Source organism: Zonotrichia leucophrys, chromosome 1 (genome assembly GCF_028769735.1).
Source record: "Zonotrichia leucophrys gambelii isolate GWCS_2022_RI chromosome 1, RI_Zleu_2.0, whole genome shotgun sequence".
Lineage (NCBI taxonomy): Eukaryota > Metazoa > Chordata > Aves > Passeriformes > Passerellidae > Zonotrichia > Zonotrichia leucophrys.
This window is the reverse complement of record NC_088169.1, coordinates 50990910-51010828: the sequence shown is the minus strand read 5'-3', so window position 1 is coordinate 51010828 and position 19919 is coordinate 50990910. Positions and strand designations below refer to the sequence as shown.

Genomic DNA, 19919 nt, shown 5'->3' with positions numbered 1-19919 from the left:
GAGCACGACATGCACAGTTACACTGCCTAGGCAAGAGGGCTTCACACTCAGCAGCACCGTGCCAGGAAAGAACTTGCCACTTGACATACAGAAGTTGTTTAAGTGAGAAGACCGATGCTAATTACATCAATAGATTGGCGCTAAAGGTCATGTTACTTAATATGCAGTATTCCTGGCCCTTTAAAGAACACTTAACATATGGCATTTCTGGCTTTCAAGTCACTTTTCAGAGACTTTCCTTATATTCATATTCAATATCCAGCTACAAAGACATGCAGAATGAACTTGAAAAACTGAGTGACAAGGTAGTGACACAGAGTGCTAAGAACTAACCCTTACTGTGCCTGTACAAGGATGACCCATAAACTGGACATGTAAATCTAACTGTCTTGGTGGCAATGGGTTATACTGGGAATATATATAATGGGTTTTCTCTCAGGAAAGAAAACATTTCCCTCAAAACAATGCCACATTATGGTATACAAAGTGTAACCCATTCTTCTAAATGCTGCACGGAAGACAGACATGGGCAAAATGATAATAATAACCTCATATCTTTCAAGAATGAACTCATTTAGGACTTTCCTGGTTTTGGCAGGGGCATTTTTGGTAACATTTTTGTTTTAGGCCAAACAAAACCTAAAGCATAAAAACTCACTGGAAATCTGTAGTGGGTTGAGCCTGGCTGGATGCCAGGCACCCCCCCAAAGTCACTCTATCACTCTCCTCTACAAGTGGACAGGACAGAGAAAAGTAATACAAGGAAGGGATCATGTTGAGATAAGGACACTCACCAAATACCATCACAGGCAAAACAGATGCAAACTGTGGATATTAACTGAACTTCCTACTAAAAAAATCAGAGTAGGATAACAAGATGCAAAATAAATCTAAAAAACCCCTTTCCTCCACCCGTTCCTCAGCTCTACTTCCTCCCCTGCAGTGGCACAGGGAGACTGAGGATGTGAGTTTTAATCAGTTCATCACGCATTTTTCCTGCTGCTGCTCAGGGAGAAGAGACCTTCCCCTGCTTCAGCATGGGGCTCCTTCCAGAGGTCACAGTCCTCCACAAACTTCTTCACTGGGTCCATCCCACAGCCAACAGTTCTCCACCAATTGTTCCAATATGGGTCACTCTTCCACAAGCTGCAATCCTTCAGGCACAGTCTGCTCCAACACGGGTCCCCCAGAGGGTCACAAGTCGTACCAGGAAACCTGCTCCAGCATGGGCTCCTCCATCCACGGGTCCACAGGTCCCTGCTAGAATGCTTCTCCAGCATGAGCCTCCCATACGATTGTAGCTGCCTTCAAGGCATCCACCTGCTCTGGTGTTGGTGTCCTCCGTGGGCTGCAGGTGGATCTCTACATCCCCATGGACCTCCACAGGCTGCAGGGGGGCAGCTGCTTCACCATGGTCTGCAGAGAAATCCCAGCTCTGGCACCTGGAGCACCTCCTCCCACTCCTCCTCCACTGACCTGCTCTCTGCAGGGCTGTTCCTCTCAAATATTCTCACCCTATTCTTCTCTCGCTACAAATATATCTGTGGAATAACTTTTTTTCCTTTCTTAAATCTTAACAGAGGCATTACCACCATTTCTAATTGGCACCAGCCAGGGCCAGTGGCACATCCATCCTGGAGCTATTGATGTCATTGATGTGTTTGACACCTTAACCTGCACTGGTTATTGTACCCATTCTACCCAGTGGAGAAAAATCAAGAGGCCGGAGGATTTTTGTCTTGCCAGTTCTAGAGATTAAGGATGACTAGCTCAGACCCTGCTATTTAACATTTAAATACTTAACTGACTGAAGAAGAACCCTGAACTTGATATTTAAAAATGTATGTTAGCATACATTTACAAGGTTGATGTGAGACATGAACTTTCAAGAATATATAAAGCAGATAATACTTTTAGGTTTTGGAAAATGATGACTGAAGTCCTATGATAAACATCCAAATAACAATTGATATGGAAACTGCTCTTCACAACATAAAACCTAATGCAATTGGCAGACAATAGCTGCAAAATAACTGAAAAGAAGCAGCCTACATTTGCCACCACATTGCCACCAGTATCCCAGAACTCAGAAAGATAAAAAGTTAAAAAATGGATTAAACAGTTTTACTGGGAAGAGTTCATCAGCTGCTATTAAATACAATTACTCAAGTATAGCAATGGGCTTTAAATCACCCAAAAATGCTGATCAAGGTTATGTCCAAGGAAGGATCACATAACATGGATCTTTTCCATCTTCCCTGTTTTCTTCACTTGTTGGGGATCCTGATGCAGTGTGTGGTCAAATGGACCTTTGGCTTGACTCACCGTGGTGCTTATGAGGATTCTAAATAAATCAGCCTGCTACTGCTCCCACCTCACTCCACACAACCAGACTGCAACCATACACTGCTTTAACGCACAGTATGTTTCACCACATGCCCATGTAACAAAGGTTAAGTGTCAGCTAAGCTCCTTTGTGGATATTACCACATGATGTCATGCTGTGTACTCAGTCAGATGCCATTTGGATACCAGTATAAAGAACAGGTTGTCAAGCATTTTAAAAAAGAGCTGCACTTCGATTTCAGAAGAGCAGTGAAACACACAGGTTGATGACCATATTTTAGCCATGGTTTTTAGACTGGGGAAACATGACACACGGTTAGTGTAACATAGTAAAGAGGAAATCAGACATATTGGATGAAAAGCTCTCTTTTCCCATTAGGGACACAAGGTCTTTTTGGACATCATCTCGAGCAGCCTTCACCTCACTACACAAACAACAACAAAAGCAATACCTGGGTTTTGAGAAAGGCACAGACCTACTGTTCTTATCAGGGTGCAATGGAAGCACTTGTTTTTCATCTATTAATTCCTTTCTGACTTAGAGGCTGGTTAGCCCAGATAAACTCTCCTCCATACATTCTTCCCTGACAACTGAACTCAGATAAGGTTCTCCACCTAACATCTGACCAGATTAATATGTTCTGGGCATTTCTGACAAGAGTGCTTCCCTTGGCCTAGTGGAGTCCAACTTTCTTTTTTCTTCCCCTCCCCAAGCTTTATGAGAATGATGAGAAGTTCTTTGACTTCCTCAAGGTCAGACTTGAAGTGGTGGGTAGCTGTAAAGTAGATGCTTTACTTGGGAGGAGATGCACTCTGAATTTAAAATTAGACCAAGCCTTTAACTGAAGCTCAACCAAAATGAATACATTTATCTGTATCTCATACGAAGAGGGCTATTTTGAAAGCTTCAATTTAGCCACTTTTTGCCTAGAGCAAACTGATAAGTGAATTTTAAGAAACATCTCTAGAAATATACAAAGTGCTATAGATAAAATACTGAGAACAGGAAATCCAAAATGAGAACAGTCTTGGGCACATACTGAAAACTCTGGTGTTGCAACTGCTTCAAAATCTTTATGCTGTTACAGTAAAGATGTCCAAGCAGTAACAGTATTATCCTATCCCTGCTGATCACCGAATGTTGAATGCCGTTCTGAAAAAGTACCTTCTACTATTTGCCAGTGACCTTCATTGTTAAGACATTACACTACCAATAGGCTCTATCCATGCCAAAACATTGAAATTTCATGTTTGATGCACCACTTACAGGTTACGAAGCTCATCTCACAAAAATGGGGAATTCATTAATTTCAAGTTCCTTTCCTGGGATACATATTAAGATTACAGAATCACATAACGGGTCAGGTTGGAAGGACCACAGTGGGTCATTTGGTCCAACCTCCCTACTCAAGCAGTGTCCAGACAGCTCTTGAATTATATTAGCACTTTATTTTTACACCTTAGTAATGATCCCCAAAAAATAAACCTATGACTGTAGATGAAACAGCATTATGTCATGGCCTGGATCTTGAGCTGTGCAGTCTCCAGGTTCTATGGACAGCTGTAATTGCTGATTCATTACACTGAGAAGAGAGGGTATATTTTATATGGAGCTTATTCTTCCTCCAGGTCAATAAGGAAAGGGATCAGTGTAAACTTCCAAGTCAACTGCTCAGGGGCTTATCTCCCAGGTTTTATAGAAGCAAACACAACCCAGGAGGAGAAACCATACCCACTTACAGAGTCTCAGTAACTCAGAGATGAACACATCCCATCTATGGAACACACTGAAGAAGAAAACGTGCTGTAGATCCAGCTTCCCTCCTTGAAATGACTGTTTTGAAACTATGTGAAACAAAAGACCTCACTGCTGAGGATGCCTTTGTTTCTGGAAATGTCTAGGGATAATCAGCAGGTCAACAAAATAAATAATGATACCCTCACAGTATTGTTTTTGTTCAGTCATGCCGGGATACACTTACTGTTTCATGTGAGATAATGATGCAATAAATCTTAAGAGATCTCTGCCACTGCATTTTAATTATTTTTTTTTAATGACATGCTCCCAAGACTTCTAGCATACAGATACATCACCCTCATAAAGGCCTTGATCCTTGTGTGGCTGCAAATGCTGATATACTCCATTACCAGCAACAGCACAGGTTACACAGAGTGCTATGAACGATGAGCCTCAGACACAGCTCTCCATGGTGTCTGAGAACTGCTACTCTTTTACACATGCAATCTCTCATGCTCAGAAAAACAGATTCAAAAACAAAACAAAAAAAAAAAAAAGAGCAGAAGATTCCATGAGAAAAAACAGAATTGTAAGGAAATGTCCGTATCACCCCAATAAGCACAGGCTGTGCTGTCAGGCAGCTCCATTCTTTCATGCAGTGTCACTTAGCTGTCTTTTGCTGGAGTCAAAATGCCCTTCTTGTTCAGTCACCTGCAAACTGCAAAAGCAAAGCCCTAACAGCATTTCATCCACATGGCATGACTAAGAGCACGAGCCATGAATTAGGGTAGCACATATCCAAGCATGTGTTGTCACTCTTCCCCTTCCCTGCACATTCCTTCTGCTTTGAGACTACTTTGGCATTTGCCTGACTCCTAAGAAAGCCAAAATTTTGTTGGGTTTTTCACCCCCTCCCTCTAAGCTACTTTTATGTCAGATTGTCAGGCTGAACTGGCTCACTGAGCAATCCTGCAGTTACACCAGCATCAGTTCAGGGATGGCAGCTGAGGACTTGGGGAAGGAAAGAGGTGGGAAGAACACAGGAATGGGACAACTTCTTCAAATGTCTGACCCAGACTTCACTACAACTAATAGTAAGACTACTACTGCAAGGAGTATTAAATCTTGTTAAGGCTGGTAAGCAGTCCTTGCATCCTGCCCAAAAAAGCAGAGGTCATAATTTTAAAAAAAAAAGCACAGAAAGTGGAGATTTGTGCGTACACAACAGAAAGAGAAGGGAATTGAGAGAAGGCAGCAGAGAAGTACAAGCCATCCACACAAGGTGGACAGCACAGCTATCTTCCCAGGCCATGCTGCACAAAGCTTTGAGGAACCTTTGAGGCTTTTTAGGGGTCTTTTAAGTACCTTCCAACCCAAACCATGCTATGATTCCATGATCCCTGGCCATGCCAGGGACCAGCAGCAGCCTAGCTGCAGCAGCTCAGACCTCAGCAGGAGCAAATTTATCCAGACAGTCCTTAATCACATGTCTGGCTTCTCCTGATCCCAAAGGTGGCTCACATCACCCTAAGCGCACAAACCATCACAGTGGGAGTACTCACCCAAACACAGACCACAGCACAAGCTGAACTCTGCTTTAAGGGCACTGGAGGCAAAGCAATGCAAGTGCCTTGCACTACTAAACCCTCCTGCAACAACTCAAGACAAACAAAAGGAAAAACCAACATTTTAGATAAAGTTTCAATGTCTTTTTTTGTTCCTCCTTTTATAAAATCAGAAGGCTATAAAGAGCTACAGACAAAATATGAACATGTGTTACATGCCCAAGTTCCAGAACACACGGCTTATCAAGGTTTAGAAAGAAGTATTTTTTTAAAGATGTCAGTTCTCTGCAGAGTTTTGACATTGTGTTAGAAGAAATAGGGGAGACAAAAAGTAAATATGCTAGTCAATGATTTAAGGGAACACCCAAAACAGCTACTAAGGGAGACAGACTGGTGAAACCCACATCTGGCTTTCACAGCTGCTTGAGAAACGATTCACAAAGGGCTCGGGTCAGCCTGCAGCAGGGGCTCAGGACTGGTACCCATCACCACACCGCAGGCAGACACTTCCCAGATTAGCAGATGGGCACAGCAGGGTCTGGTACAGGACAGCAGGAAGCTCCGACAGACAGATTGCCAGTGCAGAATTTCATAGGGGGAATGGTGAAGGTCGATTATCAAAAATGTAACCTTTTGGTTTTCCACAGAGCATGTTTTTCTCTTAAAGTTCCCACTCAGCAGTTATTCATTACCAGTTTCCTCCTGTTAGAGAAATTACTTGGTTGGCATGGCAACTTATTCCCACCACGAATTTCTATCCCTCTGCCTACTTTCAGTTCCCAAGGACTGAGAGCTTCACTGATCCCTCTTCACCCTTTCATGCCATTACCCTCTATACCACACTCCTTCACACAGGCTTTTATTTAAATTGCATCTGGCACCCATGGGTGTGCACAGTCATTGTGTTCTCTGGCAATGACATTATGTAGAGGAGCTGCAGTTCAGGAACACACTCAATGTAAACAGCAACTCCTAAACACACCAGAGACATGGTCATGGCTAAGTTACTGACCTACGTCATTCATCTTTTAGATGGTAAAAGATATTTTCCCTTATTTTAAAATGAGTAAGGCAAATTCATCTTATGTTATTATGGAATTTTTAAACAGAAATCTAGCTTAACAGAGGATGCACTCCAGCTACATTTGCTGATGTAATTTCTACTCACCACTAACTAATGGATAACAATAAAAACATTTATCTTTTTAGAGATTATATGGTTTTAGGAATCATTTGAGTGAAGGCAATGAACATATTAAAAAATCAGGGTACATAATCAAAAATAAACTCTCTCATATACACTTCATCCCAGCATTTGATATGAATAAAATTAGTCCATGAAGAATATTTAAAGTTCACTACTTCACAAAAACTTTCCTTATTGTAGATGTACTGCATATTAGCTTAACAGCAGGGTTTAAACAAATCTAAGAATGAGCATCATGTTAGTAATGTATTACCTAACGTGTCATGTATTACTCTGCCTGAAAATGCAAGGACATTTAATCCAATTGATTTCTTCCAATTATTTTAAAGACTGCTAAAGACTTTGTCATGGTTTGAGCCTGGCACAGAGCCAGTGCCCCCCATGAAAATGCCTCACCCTGGTGTCTGCTGTGAGATGTGACCAGGAATAAGCAAAACAGGCTCTAACTTAAACATAAAGACCACTTTATTACTTAAACTACAGGAAAATAGGGAGAGACTATAAGGAAAAAAAAAAGAAAAGAATTGAAAACCTTACAAAAAAACCATTTTCCTCCTCCCCCACCACCTGACTTTCCCAATCCAATACATTCTCCCAAAACAACTGCCCAGCCCGGCACGACACTTTAGTATACTCAAACATCAGTTCATGAAGAGGAAAGGAGTCCTTCTCGTTCCATAGGCTTCTCCTGGAAACACACTGAAACCTCGTGTGCTTCTCTGTTACTTCGGCACCGCCCGGAAGAAAAAAAGTCCTTCTGCCGCTTGTAACATCGTCCTTCCATGCCCAGTGCTCTCACCACTGACGGCATGGACCAGAGCTGCTTTTAGGGTTGTCTTTCAAGGATGCCTTGTCTCACTCCAAAGAGACACAGTCTCTGCTTTTGGGACATCTGTCCCCCCATATTTTTCCAACCCCCTGGGGCCGGGGGGTCCTCACGAAGAACCTTCCTGGTTTTGAGGCACTGCCTCCCCCTAAATGCAGTCTGTGTCACAGGAACAACTGAGTCCATAGCCACGAGAAAAGTCCAGCCAAAAGGCCACTCCAAATCATCTCTCCCCATCCAATCATCTCCACATTCTTTGGGCCAGGTCCTTATCTTATCTCATCTCTTATCTCCCTTCTTATTCAGCTTCGAGGAGGATTAGCATTTTTGCAAGGCCCCAATCATGCAAGAAAGGGTTAAAAGTTTTCAGTCTCTGTCTGTCCTGGGACGAGATGATACTCCCACACGTGCTGCTGCTGCGGCCGGCCGGGCACTCTTTTCCCCCCCCTTTTCTCTTCCTGGGCCGGCCCTCTCTCTCTTTCCTGGGGGGGGGGGGGTGGGGGGGGGGGGGGGCTGGCTGCCCGATGTCTCGATGTCTCTTGGGGCTCCGCCACCCTTCCATCCTTGAAAGCCCCTCAACCCCCACCTCTGTCCAGGCCCCTGGCCTACCGCATGGCCGCCCCTCCCCCGCCCAGCAGCAGCGGGCTGGGCAGGGGAAGAGATCTGACCTCTTCGCCCGACGATGTCCCAAAGAGAAAGTGCCAGGGCAGTGCCTTGCTTTTAACCCTGTGTATTCTCGGAGGTGTGTCCAAACCCCACTGGCTACACCAGGTGTCAGTATGAAACCCAAAACCTTCATTGGTTTGACCACAGCTTCCCAGAATTCCCACTCCTTCCTGGTCAAACCATGACAGACTTCTAGAGATTATGGTAGCAGTTTTTATAGATTCAAGGTTCCTGCATAGTACACCCTGGCCCTGAGTCAGTGTCATGAGTAAGTAACAGATCTCCCCCAGTTCTTAAAAGTCAAGCAGATACTTATATTCTCTGCTGAATGCTTAATATTCAGTATCTTTCAAAAACAAGCCCACAGCATGCAGACCAGATAATTCATACTCTGCATGTGTGATCTGGATTTACTTTTTCAGGCTGAATATCAGGACAAAATTGTACACTGAAACTGGTTAAGCAGTGGGACAGGATCCCCAAGGAATTGGTGGAGTCACCATCCCTGGAACTGTTCAAAAAACAAGTAAACGTGGCACCTTGAGAAATGGTTTAGTGCACTTGGTGGTATTAGGTCAAAGACTGGATTTGACCATGGAGATCTTTTCCAACCTTAACGACTCTATGATACTTTGAACATAATTTTGTTCCTTTTCAGCTTGGGGTTTGCAGACAAACTTGCAAATATCAATTCAACAGAAGCTCCAAGTATCTCTCCACAATCCATTTAAAGCTACCAAATTTCTACAGCAAGCAGTTATTTTATTGTTTAGCCTTTGAGAAATACTTGTTCTTCTTTCTGAAAACAGTAAGGTCACAATCTACACAGTAAAACTGTTATGAAACTCAAGACAACCTCTTTTTAGACTAGAAGTATTTATGGAATTTTAACATAAGAATCAATTAATACTTGAGTATTCAATACTAACGTACATACTTATTTTATGTTGTCTTAAACTGACTCCTTATCTCATCAATACTATGAATGGCTATTCAGTGAAAAACATATTTCAATTAATTCCGTCTAAATCCATTCATGAAAACTAACATGTACAGCAACGAAGGAAAGAAACTCAAGCTTCAATAAACCAAAGTATAAACTGTTTTCCAAGACCAGACATAAATAATGTTTACCTTTTCACTCGATATTTTTAGCTTATTCTGTAAAATTAGTATTATTCAGAAGACAACAAAACTGTTTTGGCTTCTATTTCTCTATTCTATTTCACAAGTTTTCTATAATGAAAATCAATAATGTTTTCTGCACCATGTTTGCACAGCATGTTTTAACCTGCAGATCACGCAGAACTGTGGATGCTGCAAATCTAAAACTTAATCAGTCTATACCTACACCTTAACTTGGATCTGTAAAATAACCTGAATTGAGAGAGGGAAAACTCTTAAAGGTGTTTCACTTTTTCCCCCCCCCCTTTTTTTTTCCTAGCTTAGAGCATATCTCTGCACTGGCAAAACCTCAGAGGAGTAAACAGTGGACAGGAGCTTCCAAATTGATGTTCTGCCATATAAATCATGGACCAGATCACTTCTACTTCTCTACTTCCACAGGGGACTTTTTTTTTTGTTGACAGCTGTCAAAAACATTACTACTTTTTACTGCTTGTTACTCAACAACAGAACAACATATCAGTATAAAAGCCCTAAGTACTCTATTAAACATAACCTTTATAGTACCATGAAGTTTTCACCGAGCATTGTTCCACAATACCCAGCAGCTGAAGGAAGAAAAACTGAAGTCTTTTGTTCTCAAAAGCATAGCTTCTGTCCTCCCCAGACACCTCATCATATGGACTCCCCAGAAATCCACAATTCTGTTCTACTATAAGTAATGGGAAAATAAATCAAGAGTGTCACAGGAAATGCTCTCATTGCCACCACTGTTTATAGCACTACATCTTAAGCTCCTACTGCAGTCTAAGGATGGCAGTAGGCAGGTGCACGACAAGGTGTCATGGTTTGGTCAAACCACCACACAAGGTTTACACGTCAAAACCTATACCACAGCCTCTGGTTAGCAGGAGAATCTCCATGGAGCTCAAAGAGCAGTGAAAACCTGCAATACTAAACATCACCTTCTGCTCATGTGGTTCCCAGCTGCACACTGACAGGTACAGGAGGGTGTACCAGGGCACTCTTGCTGTATGCTTCCTTTTTGCCTGGGCTTTCTGGAGGTACATGATATAACAGCTGTCATTGTATGTGTAAAAAGAACCTCTCATTAGGTTCACTGTGATCCCTCCTCCATTCTCATGACATCCCATATGGACAAAACCAAAATGACCACTGCAGAAAAAAGAATAAGTGGAGCTGTGGTAATTAGTGGGTGTGATGACCTCTAAGCAATGGAGTTTTAGAGGAGAGTGAAGAAAGAATGGTACTAACAAACACTCAGTCCGGGTCAATCTAGACTCTCAACTAGAGGAGAGTAGAAGTGTCAGGGAATTAAGTGGGATCTCATGCGAGACACCTCTAAAAGGTTCAAAGAGCACAGGAGTACTAGAAGGTTTTAAGGAGATCAAAGTAGAACACTAGTATATGTAACCAATCAGAAAAGCAAGAAGCATTAGGAAGCCACTTTGGGAGACATGAAACACGTGAAGCAGCTCCAATACAAAAAGGCAGCATAGCAGGAGGAGCAAGAAAAGGATGAACACACAAATATCACACGGGAACACATGGGTAGCATTGGGAAAGGCAAAGGCCAGCTGGAGTTCAGACTTGCAGGGAATATCAAAGGCAACAAGAACTTCTACTATTTACATCAGCAATACAAGGATGAACAAAGAGAATGTGGGTTCGTGGCTGAAACAGGGGACAGCTCGCTGATATCCTTGCAACACCTTCCTCTACCACGTGTGAAAGGTGTTAGAAAATGGCAAAAAGCTATCAAGGAAAGTGGAAAATGTCATGGAAGGGCACCTGCAATATTGAAAACATAATCAAGCATATCTGTAACCCAGACAGGAGAGGGTGATGCTGCTGTCTTCCAAGGACAAACTGATATGACTGCTACAGAATTTCCAGTAACTCCCTCACTGCAATGACATAAGTTCCACACAGAGCATCAGAGAGGAAGATCAAAGTCAGTGTCTCAGCATCAGTATCAATCCCTAGTGTATATCATGAAAGTAGGAAACAAGCTACAAACAGCAACAGAGGCAAAGGAGGCAGGGTGCATGTGACATCTGCGTGGTTGGTGTTCCCTCCAGGCACCAGGGGAATGGAAGCAATTTGGAAGAGACAGGGCTGAGTGGGCTAATCTAACACAATCCTTTCCCTGAACAAGCCTTGCCTGGGCAGATCACCTGTCCTCCCTCCACTTCATCCTCAGCACCTCTCCTCCTCTTCCCTTGTTCCCTGCCCGCCCCAATGAGCTGGGTGTTACTATAGTGTCTGCTTGGGCTCCATCCTTGGGCAATGGGAAGCATGAGCAGCGGTCTGTGCAGCAGGGGAAGACAAACAGCACCTTTGGTTGCTGCTGGATTTTTCTGCCTTCAACTCCTATGGTTTCCTGGTATGTTTAAGGGATGAAACCAAGCAATAACAACATCTGTAAAAGGATGTCTGAAAGCAGATGCCCGCCTAAATAAATGATACTCATCCTCACAATATGAAATAGAATGGGGGTGGGGAGAGGAGAGAGTGAGGAGATTGTGAAGGGAATTTAAAAACAAAAAGAAAAAAAAACAAAAAACCCTCAAAATAAGCAGACCAACAAAAAATTAAAGAAAACAGAAACCTTACAGTAATTTATGTAAGGACTCATCTCCACAGGGAGAAATAAGGAAAAAAGCCAATGATGCTAAAAAATATATACAGCTCTTTCAGTACTTCCCCAGCAGGATACAGAACAAGAGTAAAATATACATCAAAAAGAGTACAACCTCCAACAGAAAAGAAAAGCTAACAAAACATCAATGAACAAGACAAAAGTAGAAGTAATCCTTTCTCATAATGAACAGCAAGGATTAAAATAATTTTGGTACTTTCATAACATAATGGCATTTGTCTCATGATGCTGAAGTGTTCGTGATATTGTAAATTATTGAGTTATATTGGCTTATGCTTATTTTTTTCAGGCTAACCACTATATAATATAGTAACAATGCACACTTACACAATACTTCTCACTTCAAGAGTCCTTGAAGAAATAGAGTATAGCAATTACCAAACTGAGAGCCATGAAGAGAGATTATTTCATTTTACTGAAGTCAAAGGGAAAGGACAAGAGCCCACTCACTTCCATCTCATTTCTACTTCGAACAAACCAACATGCTATAGTGAGCAAAACATAGACTGTTATAATGAACTGGCTACTCTAATGAGCACTAAAACAAGCAAAAAAACTCCATTACTCACTCATCTGTGAGTAGAACAAAATGAAACCTAATGACTAACTTTTCTCCTTGCTAAATAACTTAAAGATTTTGTGAGTAACAATTATTTCAGAGAGATGTTTCAACAGAAAACGTTTTTAATCAAGAGCTAATTTTTGTGGTCCAGAGCATGCATCAGCAGGCCTGCACTATCCTTGCACATATATAATCATAGACAGAGGTAAACAAGAGGTAATTCAAGGTAGCTTTTTTTTAAGAAAAGCAGGATTACCTAACTCACCTTCTTTAGTTTCCTAATATAAACAGAGGGGTTATGTACACTTATAACCTATTGAATTTCACTGCCACTGTAGTCTGAATTAAACTTCAGATGCCCAACCAGGCGACTGGCCAGACAAGAAGAGTAACTGCTTTTTATATGCCAATAATAGTTTCACACATGAAGTCTAAAATGCTCATTGCTGCATCTTAGAATTCCACTGCACTGTGACGTGAAACAACACAGACCTGTGATGAATTTCAAGTAGAGGTGCAACAGGATTTTAGAATACAGTGCTATATACCAGCTGATATATGGCATGCTCTGAGTACCCATGACTAAGTGTTAATACTCTTCTGGCACAATGCATAGAAGCAAAAATCTGTACCTCACTGGTTTCTCAACTAGGATTCCAAGTTCAATCACAATTACAGCTAAATTGTCAATATTGGAGTCCCCAAAGAGAAAGAAATGGAGCACACACAAGTGTCACGGGACCTTGAGATATATCTATAATTACATTAATTGTAGATATGTGGATGGTTTTGTTTTATTTTTTTAAACTATTCTCAATGACTTCTTTAGTGCAGTAATGGAAATGTTGACCTTTCACATCTTGAAAAAAGAATCAATTTTTAACCAAACATGTAGATTTAGGAATTCACAGTAACCACAGACATACAGCTTGTGTATATCATGCTTGTTTTTCTTCATTCCCAGTTTCTCAGCTGAATGAATCTTTCAGGAGATCCCCATCATAAGCTCCGGTAGCAGTGCAAGCTGAGAGGTCATACATCACCAAAAAAGCAGACTGGCTCGAAGGTGAGCTCACAAAATAGTTGACTGGGGATAGAAGGCAACCAAACTGTAATACTGCAATGAATTTCAGCACTACACTCCAATCAAAGGGTCAGCTTTTCTTCTCTCAAAGGCAACCTTACTTTTCTAATCCATACAAGCACATAAAACATATGAATTTATGTATCTAACATGATATATTCTGTAACTGTGTTTTTGCTATGGAACTGTAACAATATTAAGCTATGTTAGTTTCTGGCTAACATCCCACATTCTCTATGAAACTTTCTCCAGTCTTGGCAGACAAATTGAATGGTTCTTCATAAAAAATCTAAATTTCTTGTAATCGAAACCATATTATTGCTGCCCTTCTATTACTATAGACATAGGAAATTTCTTGGGCATGGCACTGTGGCATGTAAACATACATTGTTTGGAGCAGAGATCTTCCTCTGCTTCACTCCTTTACACTTGCTGCTGAATTCCTAATAAGCACAGCCACCAATATCTAAAGAACACCATTAAAAGACTGTCTAAACTTCTGATTAATTAAACCTAGATACCCTGGGACCACCCTTTATCAGTACAATGCCTCACACAATTAAGTTTTCACCCACAAGTGAAAATCCCCCTGTTCCTACCATACACACAACAAACAACACCAGACAGAGTAAGGAGCACATTCCCTGCTGTGCTCTGTAACAGCCAGCTTAGCTGCCTAGGAAAGGAAAGCAATGTCAGGCAATGGTCAGTAAATTAAGTCTCAGAGGATCTGGGATACTTCACTTAGTGCGAATTTCAGAGAGCATCATACATCTTACAACCCCACCTGCATTTTTAGTCTGCAGTCTTGGTTAACTTGGCAAAAAGTCTGTCTGGCAAGTGTGCTGAGCTGGTTAAGCTATCATTTCCTGTTAGTTTTAAATCTATTACCTTCCTATTGCATTTCTGGGTATGATTCCTGGAGAGAAAAAACAAAAAAACAACCACACCAACATCCATGAAAAAAACCCTTGGCTCCCTGCACATGAGCTGACTTCAAAAGGAATCAGAAACATGAAACACTGAAAAGGTTCAGTGTTTGATAATGCAGCACTGCAGAAACATGCCTGAAGTGGGCAGCTGGGGTCCCAGAAGTAGTAAAAATGTCTCAGGATGCAGTTCCAGATACAGGTCACCAGTTGTAATCAAAAGCAGCATCCAGGATCTTTTTCCCACTCTCCCCATCTCCATTTAATAGAGGATTATCCATGACTTCACATGCAAGTATGACTTGCAGGACATAAAACACCATTCCCTTCCTCCCTTTGGGTAGGTTTTTCTTGGACCAGTGATCAGTTGACCCTACATTCCCCAATGTCATTGAGTCACTGGCAATGGACTGAGCAAGAATGCCAGGAAGACAGCAAAGATGTAGGAGTTGGCTACCTTTTCTCATCATGCAAGCTTCCACTCAACAAGAAACAGTACTCATCAGCTTGTGATGCTTGATTTGACCTAATAAATCCAAGTGACATAACCCTTCTGGGATGTGACCTGCACCCTTTCTGGGCTGCGAGCACAACCTTCAGCAGTGCTCAGGAAATACAGTGCATCTCCTTAGGTACTTCTCACAGGGCTTTGCATCCTGCCCTGTAAGTTAGGTCCTTACTGGATTTGGAGTCAAATCTTGACCTCTTTCTGAAGACTGTTCTACATTTATGGCACTGTAAAGCAACCAATGAATTGTACCAGCTGTGGTTCTAACACGTCTTAACTCCTTGAGTGATGCCAACTGCAAGATGAAGAAAACCAACAGAAAGCAAGAGGGCCTTTCTCTGCAGAAGAGACTGATACATGCACGTTGTCCACACGCAACATGTTTCCCCAAATCAGTCATGCTAAACATTAAGTAATTCAGAAAACAAATAAGTAATTGAATGAAGCAGAGACTCACAAACGACAATAGCAAATATCAGAAGTGCTCTTTCTTCTACCAATACAAAGACTGTACCAAAGCTGAATGAATCACTGCAAAACAGTTCCCCATATAGTCATGGAATAAGCTTTGTTACTGAGACTATTCTCAACTGAATGTGAATAGGTATTGGTATTTTTGGAAATCTTTAAAAATAAGAGATTTATGTCAGTATTACCCAGGCTAAGGTAAAACATGTTTATGAATAGAACAACGTAAGGATGGATGGCATTTTTCAGATATGAGACAAGAAGATAATTTGGCTGGCTATGAAAGACATGGAACAATATTGGCTTATTAAAGGGTTTTGTCATTTTAATAATTTCTTTTCATAATTCAGTCATGATAAGTGATTTGAATGTAGACAGATCAAGAAGAATTAGGAGGAGACTTCAGAGTAAGATATATAATCCTCCAGTGATGATTTGAGAGAACATAATGTAGGCAAAGGAACAGATGAGACTGCAGATCTGGAAACAAAAAGACTGATGAAAATTAGCAGTTCATCATTCTCTGTATTTGAAGATTGATTGTGGGATCTAAGTCCCACATTTATATCTCCTTTTAACAACAGCTTACAGGCCAACTCAGCAAATACTTGAAAAAGTGCAACTGAACACCAAGTTGCACACATTTACCAATTTTTAGAAAATGGGCCACATTCTGCAATGACTAGCAGACTCAACACTAAAGCCAGTCAACACTGGCTTTATACACCCTAACTTCTTAATAACAGCCACCAGCTATTAAATTCTCAGCCCAGTCTTTATTACCAATACATTAATCCAGCTTCCACACATTTTTGCAATAAGAAGTATTACTCCCAGAATAGTTTTTGACACAAAGAATGAAGATTTTTTTTTTTTCCTGCTCAAGTACCCCACCTTCAGCCTCATGGAGAAGGACCACCTTCTTCTTCATGTCCTTTTTTGAAGCTGGTAACTGAGAAAGATTTCACTTCAGCCAAAAAGATCTAAAGTTGCAGGTCACTGGAGGATATTAAATGATAAGCAAATTCATATTTCTAAAGTAATTCTCCCAATTTATTAGCAATGCTAGCTCCTGTTCCACAGTAGGGGAGATAATAATGAAGCCTTGTTAAAGGGGAATGCAATATCTTTTATGTAATGTCTTTTTTTCATTTGTGATAAAATCATTAAAGCAGCACTGTGTCTTCCTGAAGCCTCAAACAATAGACTGCATTAAATCTCCTGTGCAAAATTAAGGACAGTAGCTCACTGGAAAAATAAGCATGTGCTCTTGCTAATGCTGATGGCCTTCTAAAAAGCATTAAACTACTGTAAATTGGTGACAATAAAACAATGCAGAACTGGTTTAAGTTTTTCCAAAGCAAAGAAAAAAATCTATTTCCCTTGTAAATACCTCTTTGTTCCAAATCTGACTAGTAACCTCTACCTCAAAAGGCATGTCTTCCTTATAGACTGCCTAAACCCTAGCCTCCCACAATGACCTAACTTCAACTCAGTGTCTTAAACCAGGGCTGGTAAAGGTTTGTCTTCACCACACCAACACAGGCTGCAGTTCCAGAGTCCTGCTCACCTCTTCTCCAGTCACAGGCTCCAAGGACCTAGTGCATGGGGCATAGCTGAAATGCCAGCTCCAATTTCCTTTCAGACTCAGCTAGAGGCTGGGCTGCTTTGCAGCCAGGAGTACCTCACGCCGTTTCATTCTCCCAGGGCTACCCTAAAATCTCAGCTGGACTACAGTTTCTTTGCTTACTCCTTCTGTAGTATTGCATTACAAATTCACCTTCACTTGCTCTAAATAAGTAACACTTGTGCAGTGTAATGGCTGGGACTACTTTTTTAAGAAAACTACTTAAACTTTTCAGTGGTATCAGACCAAGCTTGGACTGAGCACCCAAATACAGCAAAAGAGCAATCATGAAACAAAACAAAACACATAACACAAAAGTTAAAAGATCTTGGAGCTCATGCACAAATGGCAGAGAAGAATCTTATATTACACTTAACCTCTTTTGCAAAAGGACTGAAGTCTCCAAATCAAAACAGGAAACAAGGGAATATAACGGATTGATTGCCTTGCTAGTATCTGCTCTGTCCTGGTTCTCATCTACATCATACATGACTTCTGCTACCACCATACACAGTCAAGAGACAACCTGGTGAAGGCCAAGTTGCCCAGAGCAGTACAGGGAAGATGAATTTCTTATGAATGAAATGTGCACGGCCACATGGCACACTTTTCTCAACTGTATGTCACAAAAAGTAAGTGAGAAAGTAATTCAAGGTTAAAAGCTGGTGTTATTTCTATAAAAACTTTGATTTTGGTGCTGCAGGTGGGAATGCTCCTTCTGAGTTTTTTTTACTTCAACGTTGTCCAGTTACTGGAATGATCCTTTTTCATTTTACCAAGAATTCTAAGCTGGGTTATTTTATATTTCTTTAGTAAATAGGTCAAGGGAGGACCAGCTGGGTGTGCAACACAGTCCTGCATTCATAAATGGCCAGACAACACCCAAAATCCCCCAGCAAGGTTCTGTGTGTGAAGCCCACCTTGGAAGCTATGAATCACAAGGTAGAGTTATCCAAGGCACAACCACAGAGACAACACCTTTTCTGGATGACATATTCACGTGTCCTGCAGAAAAGCATTCAACATACCTACAAGGAACAGGCACGTATCCTTAAAAACAACGTATCCTTAAAAAAATTCTTTAAAATTAAGAAGATGTTTATTTGAAATATGGGCTCAGACTTAAACAGGCGACAACTCAAAGTGGTCCTGTACGACTTCTAAGACAACAGGGTCCCAAAGCCTCATGGGCAAGCATGACAACTCAATGTTTTCTGGTCTGATAGACAATGCCCACCATCCTGGTCAAGGGCTACTGGTGCTCCCGACCCTGTTGTTTTCGTCCTCCACAACTGATATTTGCCTTCATGATTCTCCAATCACAGATGAAACCATTTTTACATAATCCTTAACCCATGTCTCACTTTTGTCCTTGCAAACCTAGAACCAACAGCTGATACCAAGCCAAAACAGCAAAAACCCAAATGTCTTCCTCTGAATTTTGGAAGAGTTTGTTTGGTGTTCAGCTCTTAAGTGATGAAGCTTTGGCCATTATGCTCAGAAGACTCAAAATGCCATCCTAGCTCCCAAAGTTTCAAGAAGAAGTTGCATCTCCCTGTACACACATATGCTGTGATGGAGGTGCAAATCTAGGGACTTTGGGCACTATAACAACACAGACACCACAATTTCTAACTCCTACTACTTGGATCACACTTTAGTTCCCACTCCATGCTTCCCAGTTATGATATTCATCTTCCCAAATAGCTCCACGTGCTGATTTTGGTAATCACATCCTTCAAACACTTGTCCCTGTTATGTACACCAACATCTACATTCAAAGCAGTCTCCGAAGTACATGCCAAACATCTGTTTCAACCAGCTCTCTTCAGAGTTTAAGCTGTTTGCTGGAAAATTGCCATCCTAACGGCCAGCTCCTCTGCCAGTGAACTGCAGAATTCATTTTGTATTTATTGATTGTTCCCTAATGAAGAATCATAAAGGTGCCAGAGACTCTTGACCAGACACTACTTAATTAGTACTAAAGTGCATAAAATTCAAAATCAAACAAGCTCTTTGTCCAATGGCTCAGTCACTGGGGGAAAAAGTGACATAATTTTCTGCTTATACAGAAGTCCATAAAATTTTATTTAAAAGCTCTAAGGAAATTAAAAAATTATATAGATTATTCATTTCCTTCCAGCTCCTAAGACACCAAGCAGGTCTTCCAGAAACAACTCACAGTTTGCTAAAGAAGTACTCTTCATAAAGGACCCAGCAATATGTATCATGCACAGAATTCATTTTATACTGAACAAAGGCAAATGGCAATGGAACCTTTGTCTTCTGAACACTACACAGAAACGTCTCTGTTACATAAAAAGACATAATGCAAAGCATCCAGAAGGTATTAAAAATGAATGTATCTCTCTTCTCATCATCTCAGATCACACAATAGTTCACTTTTTACATTCCCACAAACTACATTGATACTGGAGTAATTTCTGAGGGTTCTTGCTCTCAAGAAGACAGAGGTGAGCAAGAACTCGATTAAATGCCAACCTTTTTCTTCCTCTGAAACTTAAAGCCTCAAAAACACCCTGAAAAACCGGTATTTCCTTGCAAGTACTTCAAATTAAGTCATC

At 41.2% G+C, this 19919-nt stretch overlaps 1 protein-coding gene across 5 annotated transcripts in view; it reads right to left on the bottom strand.

Annotated features, from left to right (window-relative positions):
- Window positions 1–19919, bottom strand: part of KLF12 (KLF transcription factor 12) — a 241373-nt gene that overhangs the window by 126524 nt on the left and 94930 nt on the right. The window lies entirely within an intron of this gene.